This window comes from Schistocerca nitens, chromosome 4 (assembly GCF_023898315.1).
Source record: "Schistocerca nitens isolate TAMUIC-IGC-003100 chromosome 4, iqSchNite1.1, whole genome shotgun sequence".
Classification (NCBI taxonomy): domain Eukaryota; kingdom Metazoa; phylum Arthropoda; class Insecta; order Orthoptera; family Acrididae; genus Schistocerca; species Schistocerca nitens.
The window spans coordinates 576,105,049-576,122,257 of record NC_064617.1 but is presented as its reverse complement, the minus strand read 5'-3'; the positions used below and the strand labels follow the sequence as shown (position 1 = coordinate 576,122,257).

General features: G+C 42.9%; 1 protein-coding gene across 1 annotated transcript in view; it reads right to left on the bottom strand.

The window, feature by feature from the left end:
- The window catches only part of LOC126251316 (uncharacterized), a 32,126-nt gene extending 20,143 nt beyond the window's left edge, over window positions 1–11,983 (bottom strand). Inside the window, exon 1 of the mRNA XM_049951645.1 lies at window positions 11,935–11,983. The gene's annotated coding sequence lies outside the window, so the exon portion shown is untranslated. The remainder of the gene's footprint in view (window positions 1–11,934) is intronic.
- Window positions 11,984–17,209: the final 5,226 nt, after the last annotated feature.

Here is a 17,209-nt window from a genome sequence, read left to right as displayed (position 1 = left end):
TTAAAATGCCAAATACCTATTTAAATTAAATAAACAGTACCAGTAAAGTGAAATTAGTGCTGGAAAAGACTACTAAAAATTTTATTCAGACTGTTAATTTAATTTAAATTGTTATGCAGGCATTGTGTTCGAGTTTAGCGATAGTGTTTTTCCCTGGTTTTCTCCAGTTATATTTATTTATAGTTCAACGTTTTCACATTTTTAATTGCATTACCATCGCACTGTCAGAGATGACAATTATCATGTTTTTCTTAGATGAGTAACATCTTTTCCAACGTTGTTTACAAACATTTTAACTTCTTTGACGATGATAGTTAAATTCTGATGATAGTCTTGTAATCGAAAACGTGTTAACTGAATAAATTCATCACATGCAATACTGTGCTGTTCATTTATTATTATGACATTATATCAAGAAGCAGTGAAAGAATCAATTATCATTACTATTCTTAAGCCAAATTTTACCCAAAAATGAATATTTTAGCTGGTGTGTTATTTGGTTTATGCAGTTCCAGTTTTCATCAATACGCACACGTCAGAACTTACATAGATCTTCCGACTCTGTTTACTATTTCTTGCTGGTGTACTAGATTACTAGGGGATGGGAGATTTTCGACCTAACGAAATTGGATGAGCAATAGGTTTTTTTTTTTTTCAAAAGTAAAATCTAACTAATTTGTACTAAACCATTTGACCGAGCGAGGTGGCGCAGTGGTTAGCACACTGGACTCGCATTCGGGAGGACGACGGTTCAATCCCGCGTCCGGCCATCCTGATTTAGGTTTTCCGTGATTTCCCTAAATCGCTCCAGGCAAATGCCGGGATGGTTCCTCTGAAAGGGCACGGCCGACTTCCTTCCCTAATCCGATGAGACCGATGACCTCGCTGTTTGGTCTCTTCCCCCAAAAACCAACGAACCAACTAAACCATTTACTACCTGTCACAACAACAGCTTTTACTGTCCGGTGGTTTAAAAAGACAGATTTCAATTGTTTACTACAGACAAACTATAAAAGATGGAAACATATTGTGCACGTCAGAGAGGAAGGTCCGAAGTTTTGACGCAGCTGCACTGTTGTTTTTTGTAACAACATAGCAACTACACTACAAAAGGAATCATTTTGTGTGTTGGAATTTGCGAGAAATCAACCCATTTTTCAAATGCAACGTGCATCCTGCCATCCATTCAGAAAGAAGCAGCGTGTGCGCAAGTAGGTTTGTGAAAGGGATACTAAATTCTTGGAAGTTGGTTGCATATGCAAAGAGGAGAGTACTGGTCGGCCTCGCATCTCTGACGAAAATATCCAGCGCATCTCAGATGCATTCACATGGAACCCACGAATTTTGCATTTCATTTCTCCAGGATATGGCAGAGGAAACTTTTTCCAAACAACTCATCTTTACAGTCGAGTCGACTTTTCATCTATTACAAAATCCTGGCGTCGCCGTCGAACATGGAAGAGATCACCGAAATGGAATGTATTTTGAGCCGTGACTTTATAGATCTTTCTTTTTTGCGGGTGGAACTGTGACAGTAATGTCATACCTGGGCATGCTGCAAAACTGGTTGTTTCCTCAACGTCACGAAGGTTCGAGTGATTTCACTTCTATGCATGGCGGAGCCCCACCTCAGCTTCACCTTGAGATGCGGCGTTATCGTAACGACACTATCCCACAATGTTGGATTGGAAGAGGTGAATAACAAGATCTTGTTCATTGCTTTTGGCCTCCTAGGTCACCACACCTCACACCTGTGGGGATACATGAAACACAGGCGTTGTCCCACCTATTCCAGCTACTCTTCAGAAGCTGAGAAGTCGAATTTCTTAAGCTCTCGAATCAATAAAAAGGGAGCTGTTGATTCGCTTATGGAATCAAATGGTCTACCACATGGATACTACAATACATGGTATGTGTCATGTGCAGATGGGTTGTGAGTTATGACGTCACTGTGATTCACCACACAACATTGCACTGAAGCTTATAGGCACACGGCACACATATGTTTAACTCATAAAAAAGGTAAGAATTTAATAGATATTTTCCATGTTTTAGTGTATTATTATCGTTGTTATTATTCTTGCTATCGAGCTTTATAATATTATTTTAAATTGTTTAACTGCAATTACATGTTCGCTTTTTCTGTACTGGAAATTTATCTTACAACTTTTATAATTTTTTTTAGGTTTTTGTCGATTTTCGCTCTCAGTTCGTTTACCGCCTTTGCATTTTTTGCTTGTCGATAGTTTTCATTCTGATGAATGTACGTGCGCTTACAAAATACATTACAACGAAGTCGTCCATTCCTGGATACGGCTCATTTATTATGTCCCTTAAATCTTACATGAACTTTTGCATGACGATCAATCAACTTTCCCTCGAAATGTTGAAATTATCTTTCCATTCTCAAAACGAATTCCATAAAACTTTCAGTTCGTTTCGTTAAAGATGTTCGTGAAATTGTTTGAAGCCAGATCTTTTCTGGACATTTACGTGGTCAGTTAGCTTACTATACAAATGTGCTAATCACAGTCACCTGTTACAGTTCACTTTTCAAATCTTTTTGATGATCCAAATCAGTAACATGTACTGAGCAGACAAGGGCACTTCAAACTAAAAACGAATCTGCACGTTTACAAGCATTTATGCATTTTCATTTCGTCTCATTGTCTTTTATGAAATATACAAAACTTAACTCTTCACTTACTTATTTGTCTGTTGTGGTTCGCCCAACTGGAGATCACACGGCAAACCATTATTTTTCACTTAAAATCTTACTCTTAAACATTACTCAGAGCACTGATAATTACAGCATAACACTGTACTCAATTGTCAAAATCTTACTCTTAAACATTACTCAGTGCACTGATAATTACAGCATAACACTGTATTCAATTGTCAATCACTAATAAAAACCTACACTGCCGCAAACAACATTGTTTTCACTCATAAAGGTGATTACAACGCAATACGTTATGACAACTGCGGGCTACTGCGCGTTTGTTGGGTTCACTCTGACGTCAGCGGCGCGGCTCGCTACCGCGCATACACTTCGTGATCCCTACCGTATGTTCTGATACAGTCCATGCAGGACACGGTGGCCGATGCGCATTGACCAATTTTCGTCCAGTGCGATAGGCGAATTCATTTATTTGTTCAGAAGGGAAGACCGATAGTGTTTGCTACCTTATGGCTGGTCGGCGATAACAGGACCGAGGCGCACATTATGCAATCTTTCTCAAACGATTTTATAGAATCTATCTGGCAAAAATATTTCAGTTTTTCATTACCTATCTTTATAAGTCAAGTTCATGATGATGTGCCCTTCATTTCGTTAATAGTCATGGTATTGTGATATTTACATGGAAGTAGGACACTGAGCGAAATTTAAAGAGTTTGCTATGAAAATTAGGAGTTACTATAACTTTGCGATTGGTGCATGTTGTTGCGTATGGAATTTAGCTAATATTTGAATTTTTCCTGAAACTTGGAGATATCTGTGTGTCACCAATCTCGAGAAAACTGATTTGATGTAGCAGTCATTTGCTATCATGCCGCGCCAGCAATAAGGTCATAATGAAATATTTACAACATTGCTAATATTTCATAAGCCGTTTGTGATATGGTGAGAACAGGTATGGATGCCAATGTCATTCTTATTAAAGTAACTGCCTTACACTCACGTCTAAATTCATGTGACGTGTGTATTGCTTCATTAGTGGACTGTTTTGTAACTGTCACTGCTTTAATAAGATCGTAAATGATGTCAAGATGTTGAAAATAAAATATTAATTATGACTTGACAGCAGTTTGACAGTTCCGCTCTTACAAAGCTATATGTTTACAAAGCTGTGCAGATGAACAGCGATATTATTTTATTAAGTAAAACTTGTTACGATTACCTTTGGTCGTTGCATACGTTACTTCCGTTCATCCACACTTTCCGTGTGGTAAGTTCACTTTTCCATTTGCTTCTTTCACTGTATTTCACTATTTTGACATATTTCACTGTTTTATTCCACCAATGTGTGTATTTTCATGTTGTGAAGTACGTAATTGAAATTTCTCAGCTGTCGATCTTCTTTGGTTTCCCAGCACTAGTATCAGTGCGACATTTTCGAATGTGTACTTGCTAAATTACAGGCGAAACCCCCGACACAACTAAAATTTTTATCCCGTCCTTCACTTCGCCTTTACACTGACGACACAACTTAAATTTGTATCCCGTCCTTCACTTCGCCTTTACACTGACACTATATATGTCAATTGGCGAGCAAGATACAAATGTTGCGTATAGCTAATAGGTCAAGTAACGAATGGTATACTATTAGCGTCCAAGGCAACAAGAAAACTGTACCCCAGAGTGAAGTACGGGATACAAATTGTACATGTGTCGTCTTCTTGTCTCCGTATAGTTCAATTGAGGTACAGATTGCAAATGTAACGTACGTCTATTTCCTCCTTTTCGTTACCAGCGCACATATAAAGAGGTCAACGGAAGTCAGGTATACATATATTACATATGTCGTTAGTAGTACTGATATTTGCGTAAGAAAAGACTGTTAGTAATAGCGGAGACGAAATAAATACATATACAATTTGTATCCCGTGTTCCACGTAGGGTTTACCGAAGCGGAGGATACATCGTTCAAGTGAAGAACAGGGCAGTAATGCTAGTGAAAACGAAGAAATCGACGTACGCTGAACTTGTATCCTGTACTGCACTTAAGCAATGCAGTTCGAAAGAGTTTCGATATACAACTGACATACATGTAACGTGATGTATTCTTTGCTAGTAATATATTTCATTCATTTCTTTCCATTGTATTTTGCGGAGAAATACTAAGATACAAACACGCGATATCGTTAACGTGAAAATACTACTGGCCCTTATATATGTGAAGTACAGTTTTTCTCTCTTGCATTCCTTTGTTTCTGAACATTCTTCTCAGCTCTTTCATCTTTGTAATACATGCTCTCTGGCCAATTCTGACGTCATTGGTCAAAGCCGACGGGTTGTATCCCCTGCTAAACTAGACCCCAAAACTCAATTATCTCCCCTGTTAATCCACCAACTACTGACTTTTATCGATGAAAGACTTTAATTTTTAGAGGCCATCGGTATCTGGTGAAACGAGAAATGTTATGCGTTTTGGAGCAACCAAAGTGAAGACATTACATATTTCATTTGTGTTTTTTCATACGCTACTGATCTTGATCTTACTTTGCCTCAATTAACAAACTTAGTAAACCACTGTTTCAAAATTCTCTGGGAGTTGTGCCTGCACAAAGTGTTAGTGAGATGTCACCGTGTAAATTCCGCTGTGCTATGGCAAAAGAAGGACGTTTTAACGTGACAACAAAAGAAACGTGTAGGCTGTACTCCAAATTCGCCACTCATGACGCTTCTCTGAAAATTAGAAATGTTTAACAAGCAAGGCGAAAACAAATCGCCGGATTTTGTGAGGAATTCTTCTTAGATACCAACCAAAGCACAGGTGACAAATCTTTTTGAATTGTCACCATGGAAGTGTGTCCGTGGAGGAGCTCCACCCAATATTTAGAAAAAAATGTGAGTGCAGGTTTCAGTTTTAAGGGCCCCACAAATGAGTGAGAGACCGCAGCAGTCCGTCGCATGGGCGACCGATCGCTTCGTATATCGTACGTATGCGGGCAAATCGCAGCGATCGGTCGCTGATCACTAGTAGCATGGAAATTGCAGGCAATCTGATGGAATACACATGATTTGTGCTTGCAATATGACTGCCTGGCTGGTTACCAGTGGTGTGTGGCAATATGGGACCCACGTCTCTAGTTACCAAGTGTGGTTGTTCAGTTTTGTTTCGTTTCGCTTTGCCTGCACTAACGAAGAAATTCGTGTTAGAATTTATACTTATACAGGGACCACAAACTAGGCTGAGAAGTGAAGTGGAAGCAGAATTGGCGTTTTCTTTAAGAAAAAATATGCCCACCGATTTTGCAGTGATAACCATTCTGAAGCTTGTCCCAAGAACGCTGTATTGATGGGAAGTCCATAGTAATAGTCATGATACAATGGGCTCCCTCTTATGACTTTTTGGTTATTTATGAAATATTTATATGCATTATTAAAGTTTTTAACTTCCAAACAGAATGACGTACATAGCTACCGTAATGTTCAGAGGACATTTTAATTTAAATGTTCAGGGCAACTCTACCACACAGTTAACTCAAGTAATTTCATATAATCTAACTCTCCTTTACACGATTTATAAGAAGAGTTAAAGAAATCAATAGTGCTGCAATTAACAACATCTCTATAGAAACGTCGATAGATTGTGTAAGTAAGTTAAATTTTATAAGACCAACGAATAAAAAACGAATTGAGAATTAATAATCGTAAAACGAATTGTATTAGCACGCTGGAGATATGGTCACAATCCATCTGTTGCCAGTAAAAAATGTAATACATTCTGTAAAGTAATCTACAGTTCCCAAGAAAAGTTGTTAAAAACAAGTTTAATAATTCCAATTTATAATTAATTGTCGTTATTTATAATATAATTATAAGTCGCGTTTATTTTAAATTCATGAAGGCATGAAAATTAACTGCAACCGCTGCTAAACATAGCAGTCCATTTTCCACAGCAGAACGTCACGACACAGCGATGCTCATAACACTGATTGAAATTGCTTGGCAAATCGCTCGTGTGTGGCGTGTTGAGGAGAGAGAACGATTGCAGACGATATCACAAGCAACAGATCGCTGCGGTCCGTCATTCGTGTGTGGCGCTCTTGAAACGGCACTTCCCCCTCCAGCTCTCAGCATTTCCCGTACAGCACCTGCCGGTAACCCCCACCTCTATCGTTCTCCCCATGCATCCCATGCTGACTGCGCATCTAGCGGCCATGTTATTCGGTGTGAACTCTTATCAGTAGCCTACCATTTCGAAGTTTGTCGAGCAACGCATGGTGCTCACATTGCGTTTACAGTATAGTGTCTGTACGAATATAAAACTTTCAACCTTCCTCTATCTAGTGATGTGTGTAATGTGTTTCTGTATCTCATAGTTTGTCTGTAGTAAACAACCGAAATCTGTTCTTTCTTTTTGAATCACCCTGTACTTTTTTTCTTTTGAAGTTTCTTGACTCAAGCATCTAAAGGGTTAGAAACCGACTGGTGTACTTCTTTAAGGGAGCGCCCAGTCCGTTGAGATTACCATCGGACTTTTTTATTACGGAGACTCAAGTTTAAGCTTTAGTTACAAGCAAACAAACAGGCCTGTCGCAAAATGAGTTATACCACTATTTTTCTTGTTTAGTTCAGCTTTAAGCTAAATGGAGTGATTTGATTTTAGCGTTCAATATATTCTTATATGTTTTTGTTTTATGTTGTAATAAGGATTGTGTCCTACTCGGTTTCTTCGTTACAAACTGCTCGCTTCAAAACTACATAGCTTGAAATGTATTTGTCTGATGTTAATGAAATTTTAATATGTTAAAGGGGCCTATACTGGCAGTGGGAATCTAAGGTTACAGACTTTTTCAGTCGCTCACAAAAGAGTTCTTATGATTTTTCTTAAGTAATTTTTTCTCAGGCCACGATAAACACATAACAAAAAACGTGGCTTTGTTTTGAAGGCGTCTTTTGTGGATATATGAAGCTACAACCACTCTGACGGTACAGTGTAATACGGATTTTATAATGACTCATATGTAAGACTGTTTCTGTGTGTGGTGGACCTCGCGATTAACAACGTACACGGCTTTGAAAATGAATGTGTCGTTGTCGCGAACCTTTGGACTGTCGGAAGATGGTTTGCCTGTGGCTGTCAACGTAGCACGTGATTCCACCACTGCGCCTACTGTTAATCCAACGGACCAGCACTAACAAAAACGGTCTTAAGTATCACTCTTTATAAAATCCGTACCTCACTGTACGGTCACGGTGGTTATAGGGGACATTCAAAACAAACCAACGCTTTCATTAAATGTTTATCCTCAGGTGAGATAAAGTTACTTTAGAAAAATCTTAAGAACTTCTGTTTGGGTGATTGAACTGTAACTTGGGATTTCCACTACGTGACTGTAACATATTAAAATTTCATTAACATTGGACAAACAAATTTCAAGTTCTACAGTTTTGAAGCAAGCGGTTTGTAGCGAAAATGCCGAAAACCGGACAGTCCTTACTATAATCTAAAAAGAAAAAAATACGTTGAACCTTAAAACCAAATTGCTCCATGCAGCCTAACGCAGAATAAAACAAAAAAAAGGGATAACTTATTTTGCGAGAGGCCTTTTGGTTGGCTTTTTTTAAAAAAATACTTTATTGCAATACATAATAATTATACAAAATAACCCACCACCTTAATGGTTAGTGGGTCCTAATATTAATACAATGTTGTATGTTATTTGCAGCTATTACAGTTATTACAGTTAATTTATAAACTACAGACAGTGTGAACAGTGCACGTTAATGGGCAAATTTACGATTTTGTTAAAACTATAAACTACTACCTACTTGTTAGTAATCCGTTTGCCTGCAGCGCTACAGATGTGTCAGTATAGGTATAAACCAACTACAAGTCCTCGCTCATTGAGCTAATCCCGATGAGCGTGCCCCTGACACTGGGCAGGCCAAAACTACTAGTCGTTGCAGGTTCCTATTTTAGTATCTACTTCTAATCCTACTAACGACTAACTAACCTACGTCAAATCAGGTGCTGTCATAATCGTGAATACGTGTACCCCAGTCCCCCTAGCCCTGCACGTGGCGGATTCCAACTAACAAGTCGACCTGTCCACGCAAAGGCGGTACAGGATTAGGGTACTAGGTTCTAATCGCGAAAGTCCCTCAGGTATGCAGTCAGAACTTTACGTGATACCTCATTTGCCAGGTTATTCAAAGTTTCAAAAGTCTCTTCGTGTCTTAGTAGGTCGTATGTGTTATTGTTTGGTAGTTGTTGTCTTAATGTCACTGCTACATCATCGAAAAGGGGGCACTCGTAAACCACATGGTCGGGAGTACCCTCCGATGTGCCACAGTCACACTCAGGTGTAGCCTTTTTCCCAAACCGGCATAGATATGTCGGGTAGGGGCCATGACCAGTGACAAAATCAATTAGATCCTGGGTTGCTTCGAAGTATCTCATGCCTAACCTTTCTTTAACATTTTGCAAGAGTCTGAAGGTTCTTCTGCCAGATTCGTCCATTTCCCATGATTCCTGCCATAAGTCCTCACACCTTCTCCTTATCTCTCCCTTGTCCCTAGCCTGAACTCCCAGAATATTTTCTATTTTCATGTCGTTCCCTTTCTTAACCCAGTACCATGCTGCTTGCTCTCGAATTTTAATATCCAGGGGACAGAGCCCCATTATCCCTAATAGATGACCTGGAGATGTTCTATAAGCCCCTACAGATCTTAACAGCATGTTCCTTTGTATTCTTCTCACTGTCATGGCAGGCACCACCCTTGTGAGCCTGTGTGCCCAGACTACCGATCCGTAACCCACTATTGAAGTTAGTATACTGTTATGGTACAATTTTATTAGGTGGGGGGAAGGTGAAATCTTTTGTGTCCTATGGAGATGAGGTTATTGAGTACTTGTAATGCTCTTTGGGTTACGGATTCAATGTGCTTCCCGAAGTTCCACCTTTCATCGATGATAACTCCCAAGTAGCGAGTCTCATGTCGTCTGAGAACTGGTGAGCCCCCAATTCTTACTGTGGTATTTCTTACTAGCTGTCCTTTCAGCAATAGGTATGTTCATTTGGTTGGTGAACTGGACATTTTAGTAGTATTCCACCATAGTTGCAATTTCGCCATGGCCCTTTCTATTTTGGGTTCTATGTCTTCGCGGCTCCGGCCGCCAATCAGCAGGAGGAGGTCATCTGCGTAGGTTATCACCTCTAGCACCTCTTCATTCTGTTGCAAACTGTCTAGAAGTGGTTCCATGTGGATATCCCAAAGTATGGGACCTAAAACAGAAGCCTGGAGACATCCCTTAGTTAAGGTTTTTCCAACTTTACCGTTAGGGGATGATAGCCAGACCTCCCGACCCTCACAATAGCTCCTCAGGCAACCATATAGCGGCCCTGGACACTCTTTCTCCCGCAAGCAGGAGAAGAGCGAAGGCCACCACGGGTTGTCAAAGGCGCCACTGATGTCAACCATGATGTCAACAACGTACTTGTACGGGATAGAGCCACAGACCTCGGCCACCAGAGCGGTTGCATCAGTTGCCGATCGCCCCGGTCTGAAGCCGAACTGCCTGCTGCTCATCCCGCACAGCACTCAGTGTGCCGTCAGTCTGTCAGCTAGCATTTTTGGACAACATGGTTGTGGAGAGAAGCAGCGATTAGTATGATTAATCAATAATTCAAAAACAGTCTTACTCGCATTTATTATTGTTATAATACCGCCAACCGGTTTCAACCCGACGTAGGGGTCATCTTCTGGGCGTAGACAGGACTGTCACCACCAGCAGTCGACCAATGGTGTAAACGCCCAGAAGATGAGCCCTACGTCGGGTTGAAACCGGTTGGCGGTATTATAACAATGTTGTTATTGTTGTGGTCTTCAGTCCTGAGACTGGTTTGATGCAACTATTCATGCTACTCTATCCTGTGCAAGCTTCTTCATCTCCCAGTACTTACTGCAACCTACATCCTTCTGAATCTGCTTAATGTATTCATCTCTTGGTCTCCCTCTACGATTTTTACCCTCCACGCTGCCCCCCAATGCTAAATTTGTGATCGCTTGATGCCTCAGAACATGCCTTACCAACCGGTCTCTTCTTCTAGTCAAGTTGTGCCACAAACTCGTCTTCTCCCCTATTCTATTCAATACCTCCTCATTAGTTCCGTGATCTACCCATCTAATCTTCAGCATTCTTCTGTAGCACCACATATCGAAAGTTTCTATTCTCTTCTCGTCCAAACTATTTATCGTCCATGTTTCACTTCCATACATGGCTACACTCCATACAAATACTTTCAGAAACGACTTCCTGACACTTAAATCTATACTTGATGTTAACAAATTCCTCTTCGTCAGAAACGCTTTCCTTGCCATTGCCAGTGTACATTTTATATCCTCTCTACTTCGACCATCATCAGTTACGTTGCTCCCCAAATAGCAAAACTCCTTAACTACTTTAAGTGTCTCATTTCCTAATCTAATTCCCTCAGCATCACCAGATAATTCGACTACATTCCATGATCGTCGTTTTGCTTTTGTTGATGTTCATCTTATATCCTCCTTTGAAGACACTGTCCATTCCGTTCAACTGCTCTTCCAAGTCCTTTGCTGTCTCTGACAGAATTACAATGTCATCGGCGAACCTCAAAGTTTTTATTTCTTCTCCATGGATTTTAATACCTACTCCGAATTTTTCTTTTGTTTCCTTTACTGCTTGCTCAATATACAGATTGAATAACATCGGGGAGAGGCTACAACCCTGTTTCACTCCCTTCCCAATCACTGCTTCCCTTTCATGCCCCTCGACTGGTCTCTGTACAAATTGTAAATAGCCTTTCGGCCCCTGTATTTTACCCCTGCCACCTTTAGAATTTGAAAGAGAGTATTCCATTCAACATTGTCAAAAGCTTTCTCTAAGTCTACAAATGCTAGGAACGTAATAAATGCGAATAAGACTGTTCTTGAATTATTGTGAGCAAGCAATTTCTCGAATAATTTCCCAAAAATGTCTAATAAGCAAATTGGTCTGTAAGATTTAGCTTCAGCTGAGTCTTTATCAGGTCCTTTTTTAATAATTACTACATTGGCTACCTTCCAGATCTTAGGGAATTTTTCTGGCTTTTGGCTGGCTTGTAATTAATGCTTAAACTCGAGTATCCATAGCAAAAAATTCGATAGTTGAAGGAGGAGAACCAGGGTGTTTAGTGTTTTTACGTCGCGACTTTGGACTGCGAGCCCCGCGGAGTGCTTACCCCGGCAGCGGCCGCGGCGGGTCGGCCGGCCTCGGTGGCGGCGGCGGGGGCGGCGGCGCCGGCGGCTGTGGCTGGCTCTGGCTGACCCGCGGCTGCTGCTCTGCTGGCGCCTGCGGCGGCTGCCGGGGGCAGGTGCCGGATGTCGACGGCGTCTGCAGAAGCGGCTGCGGCGACGGCTTGGGCGCGTTGCGCGGCTTCTTCTGCGGGGGCGGCGTCGGCGTCGGCCGGCTGGGCGCCGGGGGCGGCGTGGCCGGCGGCATCGTCAGCGCTACCTGCGGCGTCGGGGTCGGCGTCTGCGGCTGGCTGCTGCAGCTTTCGTCGTCCTCGCAATCGCTTTCGTCCTCGTCGAACGGGTCCTTCACCTGCTGCTTGACGCACGGCGCCTGCTCGATCACGATCTCCACGTCGTCCGGGTCCCTGCTGGAGTTTCCGCAGTCCGCCGAGGAGATCGCCCAGCACGAGTCGGCGCGCGAGTCTTCGTCTACCACCTCCTGTTCGGGCGATGACGAAAGGCACCACTGCACGTTGACAGCAACACAGCGAATACAGGTTGATTACAAAACATTCATCGGGTTTGCATGTTCTATAGCTTCTAATAAATAATGCCCACTCATTTGTAGTAATAACCAATCAAAATAACATACTTCAATGCTTTGTTTATGTTACTGCAGGCTCCATTTTGACTCTCCAGGTGACAGGGGGATAACAGTTAAAATGCGACTAATCGACAGAAAGCATTTTGTGTGTTGCAATATGAGAAGACAGAATCCGTCACTACCATGCAGCACACGTTCTGAAGACAGTACAACACACAGCCGTCAACGCACCAAAGCATTCTGCTGCGGCCTCGACAGTTAAAGGACACAGGCTGCCTCTGTAGAGGAAAACGTTCCGGCTGCCACTTGCGGTGGAGGAAACAGTGGAGAGGGTCCGAGATGTGTTACTTCATTGCCCATAGAAATCCACAAGTCGCGCACCATCAGACGCTAATTTTGCGAACGTGTCCAGGAGCCACTGGAAGATGACGATTTTCCCCGCCAACCCGTATTCAGTGATGCGACGTTCCATCTAAACGGCAAAGTGAATCGTCAGAACGACCGCATATGGGGCACGGAAAATCTCAGTGTTACAGTGGAGACTGAAAGAGATTCTCCATAGGCGAATGTCCTCTGTGCTGTGTCATGTAGCAACGTTTATGTACCCAACTTTTTTCCTGGGAAAATTGCGACGGGTGCGACGTACCTAAACACTGTTTCTGAGGCTCATAGCTGATAACCCACGCTTCATAATCCTATAAGACAGAGATTCACCGCATGGGCATAGAGGAGTGCGTCGCCATCTGAACAAGGAACTTCCAAACAGGTGGAATGGGCGATGTGCCCAGGATGATTTGGCATTCTTCAGGTGGCCCCCAGGATCTGCCGACCTTACAATTTGTGATTTTTTCTTTGGGGATGCGTAAAGACAGTGTGTGCGTACCACTTTCTCCGACAACATTGGCTGAACTCCAGAATAACTTTACTGCTGCGCTGGCGAACATTGACGTGGACGTGTTCCAAAATGTATGGGGTGAGTCTATGGGCTGAGCCTCACTACCGCATACAGGTGTGTCGTGTAACACGAGGAGAGCACATAAGGCATCTGCAATGATGTACTTTTTCATACAGTGCATACATGACTATTTTTTAAACATATTCATCCAAACCCGATGGATCATTTGTAATCACCCTGCAGTTAGCAGTGCAATCGGTTACAAATGTCATACGAGGCGCATGAGAAAAGTAATGAGACTGACAACACGGCGAGAGATCTGGCAACCCTGTGTTGTTCTACACTCCTGGAAATGGAAAAAAGAACACATTGACACCGGTGTGTCAGACCCACCATACTTGCTCCGGACACTGCGAGAGGGCTGTACAAGTAATGATCACACGCACGGCACAGCGGACACACCAGGACCCGCGGTGTTGGCCGTCGAATGGCGCTAGCTGCGCAGCATTTGTGCACCGCCGCCGTCAGTGTCAGCCAGTTTTCCGTGGCATACGGAGCTCCATCGCAGTCTTTAACACTGATAGCATGCCGCGACAGCGTGGACGTGAACCGTATGTGCAGTTGACGGACTTTGAGCGAGGGCGTATAGTGGGCATGCGGGAGGCCGGGTGGACGTACCGCCGAATTGCTCAACACGTGGGGCGTGAGGTCTCCACAGTACATCGATGTTGTCGCCAGTGGTCGGCGGAAGGTGCACGTGCCCGTCGACCTGGGACCGGACCGCAGCGACGCACGGATGCACGCCAAGACCGTAGGATCCTACGCAGTGCCGTAGGGGACCGCACCGCCACTTCCCAGCAAATTAGGGACACTGTTGCTCCTGGGGTATCGGCGAGGACCATTCGCAACCGTCTCCATGAAGCTGGGCTACGGTCCCGCACACCGTTAGGCCGTCTTCCGCTCACGCCCCAACATCGTGCAGCCCGCCTCCAGTGGTGTCGCGACAGGCGTGAATGGAGGGACGAATGGAGACGTGTCGTCTTCAGCGATGAGAGTCGCTTCTGCCTTGGTGCCAATGATGGTCGTATGCGTGTTTGGCGCCGTGCAGGTGAGCGCCACAATCAGGACTGCATACGACCGAGGCACACAGGGCCAACACCCGGCATCATGGTGTGGGGAGCGATCTCCTACACTGGCCGTACACCACTGGTGATCGTCGAGGGGACACTGGATAGTGCACGGTACATCCAAACCGTCACCGAACCCATCGTTCTACCATTCCTAGACCGGCAAGGGAACTTGCTGTTCCAACAGGACAATGCACGTCCGCATGTATCCCGTGCCACCCAACGTGCTCTAGAAGGTGTAAGTCAACTACCCTGGCCAGCAAGATCTCCGGATCTGTCCCCCATTGAGCATGTTTGGGACTGGATGAAGCGTCGTCTCACGCGGTCTGCACGTCCAGCACGAACGCTGGTCCAACTGAGGCGCCAGGTGGAAATGGCATGGCAAGCCGTTCCACAGGACTACATCCAGCATCTCTACGATCGTCTCCATGGGAGAATAGCAGCCTGCATTGCTGCGAAAGGTGGATATACACTGTACTAGTGCCGACATTGTGCATGCTCTGTTGCCTGTGGCCGGCCGAAGTGGCCGTGCGGTTAAAGGCGCTGCAGTCTGGAACCGCAGGACCGCTACGGTCGCAGGTTCGAATCCTGCCTCGGGCATGGATGTTTGTGATGTCCTTAGGTTAGTTAGGTTTAACTAGTTCTAAGTTCTAGGGGACTAATGACCTCAGCAGTTGAGTCCCATAGTGCTCAGAGCCATTTGAGCCATTGTTGCCTGTGTCTATGTGCCTGTGGTTCTGTCAGTGTGATCATGTGATGTATCTGACCCCAGGAATGTGTCAATAAAGTTTCCCCTTCCTGGGACAATGAATTCACGGTGTTCTTATTTCAATTTCCAGGAGTGTACTTGTGTACACCGGTGAGTTCATCGCTTCCTCTACATCAACATCTGCGTTCACATGATTACTCTACAATTCGCAATTTAGTGCCTGGTAGAGGGTTCATCCAACGAGATTCAAGCTATTTCTCTATCTTTCCGCTCTATAACAGTGCGCGGGAAAAATTAACCCTAACATCTTTCCGTAAGAGTTCTGATTTCTCTTATTTTATTATGATGATCGTTCCTCCCAATGTTGGTGAGCACCAACAAAATATTTTTGCACTCTCATAAAAAAAGTTTGTGTTTGAAATTTAATGACAAGTTCCTACCGCAACGGAAAAACGCCTTTGTTTTAATGATTGCCATCCCAATTCGTGTATCATATCCGTGGGTCTCTTTCACCTAATTCGCAATTGTAAAAAACAAGCTGCCCTTCTTTGCACTTTTCTGATGTCCTCCGTTGCTCCTGTGTAATATGGATCCCTCACTGCACAGAAAACTTCCAGAAGAGTATGTAAAAGCGTAGTGTAGGCAGTCTCTTTAGTAGACTTATTGCATTTTCTCAGTGTTCTGCCAATAAATCGTAGTGGTTTGCTTTCTCCACAACATTATCTATGTAATCGTTCCAGTTTAAGCTATCCGTAATTGTAATCTCTTACGTATTTAGTCAAATGGCAGCATTTTGATTTGTGTTATTTATTGTGAAATCGAAACTTAGCGGATTCCTTTTGGTACTCATGTGGATGACTTCACATTTTTCATTATTTATAGTCAATTACCACTTTTCGCACCATACATATATCTTGTCTAAATCGTTTATCCATTTGTTTTCGTTTGACGACTTTATAAGAGGGTGAATGACAGCATCTTCTCCAAACAATCTAAGAACGCAGCTCAAATTGTCTCCTAAGTCGTTTATGTAGATCGGGAACAGCACAGGGCCTATAACAGTTTCTTAGGAAAAGCCAGACATTACTTCTGTTTGACTCTATGACTTTCGGTCAATTACTACGGTGACCTTTCTGGCAGGAAATCAGCAATCCAGTTGCAGAACTGAGACGATAATCCATAGGCACACAATTTCATTAGAAATCGTTTGTGAGGTACAATGTCAAAAGCCTTCTGTAAATTTGAAAGTATGGAGTCAATTTGACATCCGCTACCACCAGCACTCGTTACTTTGTGAGAACAAAGAGATAATCGTGTTCGACAAGACAGATATTTCCTGAATTCGCGTTGACTGTTTGTCCATAAATCGTTTACTTCGATATAACTCAAAATGTTCGAACACATATACACTGATGAATCAAAACATTATGACATTATGTTTGAATGTTGAAACACTTCCCGGCCGATGCACCAATTGTGGGGCGGCTGGTTGGAATTTTATGGTGGTATAAAATTTTGTAGAATGTAGAAACACTTCACGGCCGATTAACCATACGTGGGGCGGCGGGTGGAATTAATTGTAATATAAGTGTAGATTGTTATTTATGCTGTCTTTCGCCGTTCTCAACACTGGCTCTCTAACTACAATTTTGGCAATCAGAAAGTGATTAGCAAAACGTGAAGCCTGTAGTTAGAATTCCTAGTGCCCACTTCATCTGAGAAATACACTTATAGCTACAGCTTATAGCTCTGAGGAATTAGGAGATTGTCTGGGATTCATAATCAAAAACGACTGTGTAAAAAAAAAATCTCTGTATTCTGAAAGTCACAGATGAAAAAAAAGAATCCACCCAATCTGACTAACAGAGCAGTTCAGAGTCTAATGCGCTGATGCAACTATAACTGTCCAAATTAAATGTTTAAATGAATGCTCACCATAATTTGATGA